Source organism: Diabrotica virgifera, chromosome 6 (assembly GCF_917563875.1).
Source record: "Diabrotica virgifera virgifera chromosome 6, PGI_DIABVI_V3a".
Lineage (NCBI taxonomy): Eukaryota > Metazoa > Arthropoda > Insecta > Coleoptera > Chrysomelidae > Diabrotica > Diabrotica virgifera.
The window spans coordinates 110,903,238-110,907,119 of record NC_065448.1 but is presented as its reverse complement, the minus strand read 5'-3'; positions in this window follow the sequence as shown (position 1 = coordinate 110,907,119).

Below are 3,882 nucleotides of genomic sequence, written 5' to 3'. Positions count from 1 at the left end.
AATACTGAAATTGAAAAGGTAATCTAAAAACCAATACTAACGAAACATAGGAAACATCGTGTTGGTATAGTAAAAAAACGATGAGTCATCTATCTAAATCTGTATCTCTCAAAAAATCAAGGTAAGATTGGTAAATGCGCGTATATCCTCAATACATTCTATACGAGGCAGAAACCTGGACTCTTCGCGCACAAGAACGCCAAAAAATCTAAGCTTTTATTAAAATATGGTATTTGAGAAACCTGATGTGCATACACAGTGCAGCTCATCGAACAACCCTCTCTATTTTTAACCACTGTCCACAATATTGTCACCAGCAATTTCTATAGTTCTTTGATCACGTAGTTCGCAATGATGACAATAATTTAGAGAGAGATCAATTGTTTCTAAAAACGTTTCGAGGAGAAGACCAAGAGGACGGTTACAAACCAAGTTGTTTAACCAAATTGAGAATTCAGCGGACCACTGATTCTGCGAAACCCTTAAAACAGCTGAAGGTAGAGACCAATGGAGAAAATACGTTACGAGTACTGGAGGAAATTAAGATCCTCAATAATGGGAAACAACAAACAGGAGAGAGGGAGCAACATCCTTTCCAGGTCGACATTCAAACTTTAAATCACAAGGTAATTAGCATCTCGCATCCAAATATAATTTTTCTGGTATTTTGCCCGTTGATATATTAACAGCTGGTCTATTAACAGTCTCGCTGGTGATTAAACACCTTTTTGGTTAAATACTTGCCAAATGTCCTATTCATTCGATCTATAAATTCCCTGGAATGGATCCCTCCCGAAGTTCTTTCATTGATCAATATGGATCTCCAAAGGCATACCATATCGCCTGATGTAGAGTTGAATTAACACATCTGCAATAGTGACGTCTTGAGTTCTTCTTAATATGATAGATACGCAATACTGCAATAGAGTTCTTCTCGTCTACAGTTGCTCCTAGATCTCGACCCACTTCGTGAAGTAACACATCACGACAAACATGTACTTGCAACTTTTTTCACATTGTGGAAATAACCCAGAAATATCTAAAGCCTTTCTTCCAAACGGAAATAAAATATTACATCAACTATTTTGCCACAACAAGATCCCATTGCTTATCTCCCTAATTCAAGAAAGGTCTCGAATTCATTCTTTATAAAACCAGTCGATAAATCTGAACTGATCCAAACAATCAATAGTATCAAAAGCAAATCCTCCTGTAGTACTGATGGTCTATCGATAAAATTTTTTTCTAATCTCCCAGAAAATATGTTAGAAGTCCTCATCTCACTAATTAATGATTCCTTTGAGAAAGGTAAATTTCCAGAGTGCCTGAAGACAGCCATCATTATTCCTCTTCATAAGGGTGGTGAAATATCTAATACCTGCAATTATAGACCTATTGCACTACTACCGGTACTCTCCAAAATTATTGAGAGACTCATAAAAGCCCGACTTATGTCCTTTCTAGTTGAAAACAACATTTTATCACAAAATCAGTTCGGCTTTTTAAATAATAAATGCACCACTGATGCCATCTTTTCTGTACTAGATGAGGTTTATCAAGCACTGAACAATAATATTCACACTGCCACCGTTTTTTGTGACTACGCCAAAGCTTTTGATTGTGTAAATCATAAAATTTTGATAAGAAAACTAAATTTCTACGGAATTCGAGGTATTTCTTTAGATTGGTTCCAATCTTACTTGGATGATAGGAAACAACTGGTTAGAGCAAATGATACAGACTCTAGTCTCAAAAACATTGTATGTGGGGTACCTCAAGGTTCAGTATTGGGTCCTCTACTTTTCCTTATCTTTATTAATGACATCAGTAGTTTAAAAATCGATGGAAAAGTCTTTCTTTTTGCTGATGATACCAGTATCACTTGGAGCAACTCAAATATTGCAACTCTTCATGCTACTATAACTTCTGATCTACTTACAATAAAAACCTGGTCTGACTCTAATTTACTCTCGTTTAACGTAGATAAAACAGTAGCATTGTCTTATAAAGGAGTCCTTCAACCCTTACCTCTTAATAACAGCCAGATCAGTACCGTTGATTCTGTAAAATTTCTTGGTATTTTTTTAGACAGCAACCTTAAATGGTCCCACCATATCGATTTGTTAAGGAAGAAACTATCCTCAGCTTGCTATGCTATAAGATCTGTTTCGAATGAACTCAATTTAGCATCTTCCAAAATAACATATTTTTCTTTGTTCGAGTCACATCTTCGTTATGGTCTTCCTTTTTGGGGTTCTGGTACAGCTGCCCAATTCGATGTTATTTTCAAATTACAAAAAAGAGCAATTAGATATCTGTTTGGCCTCAGAAGAACAATACATTGCAGAAGTTACTTCAAAGATCACAGAATTTTAACCCTTCCATCTTTGTATATTTTAGAAACTGTTTGCTTAATTCGTAAACATCTACATGTCTTTCCACCAAGACCTAATCATGACTACTTCACGAGAAATTCTACGTTTGACGTCTATATGCCGACCCCGTCCTCTGAGTTAATAAATAAATCTATATTATATTCCGCAAAAAAACTTTACAACCATCTCCCTCTACAACTTAAATCTGCAGCATCTTTCCCCAAATTCCGTAAACTGACAAAAGCCTACCTAACTGAAAGACCATATTATTATTCAGTAGAAGATTTTCTTAATCAATAACTAAGAAATTACAGTACCCTTTGCACAAGTAGTATTTTTATTATCATTTTTTTTTGTCTATATTTGGGTGTCATATGCAGCAGCTTAACTTTTAAACTTATTAATTACTAGGTAGACTATGCATTTGCAATTTACTTAAATTTTGCAATTGATTACTTCTGTTTAACTTCACTATTATTGTTATTATTGTAAATATATTGACGATGTATGTAATTTTAGTAAATTGGATTGTTATTGTTTTGTTTTCTTGACTTTTTATAAGCTTTGTCGATAAAATTGTACAATTTTCCATGACAATAAAGCATATTTCTATTCTATTCTAAAATATTGTAGGGATCTGTAAATCTCATAGGACTCTTTCTTTTTCGGTAAGGTCCATCCGTTACTCGTAAAATAGGTAATACATTTCTTACACCAGTCATTTACATCCAAACTACTAATGCAATGAAACCATTCACGAATTGTCTGAAGGCTTTTCTTTACAAGAATGGAGGAGCATAGACTACCAAGAATTGCGCTAGAAGGAAAACCAGCTGGCAAGCGTCCACCGGGGAGACCCCCAAAAAGATGGAGAGATAGCCGACAGTCTAACTCCCAAAAAATACTTCAACGTCTGAATTAACAGATCGGCAGATCTACAACAATCTTTACACCGATATGCCCTTCTGATGGAATGTCGTACAACTGACGACGTACGTCGGCTATTCTGATCTTTCTAACCACTAACTGTGTTCTCTTCTCGAAAACGTCACCATTTTTCAGTACTCGTTTAAGCGAGCCGACTTCCATGAAAAAGGAGTCGCACTGGGTCCAGTACATTTTAACCACTTTGCATAGGTTTGATATTTTATTCCAAGTTTGTCAACGGTTTTCCTAAGTGAAGGATCTTTTCGTGTTAAAATCCCAACTTTCGACGGAAAATCCTCTGGAATCAGTCACGCAAGTTTCTGACGGCTGCAGTAAAGTTATAGCCGTAAAAGAGGATAAAGATGAACACGAACTGAAACAAATTGTTAATATGGTGACATTACATACAACAAAATAAAGACCTTAAGGTGTTGAAATTGTGGTAAAATGGGACGCGTACGAAGTTCATGCAAGCAGTCTAGATACAACACAAATCAAGAAATTCACCAACAGGTGGAGAAATAAATGGTAAAATTTATACATAGTTGGTGGATACCGGAGCAACTAGGACCGATATACA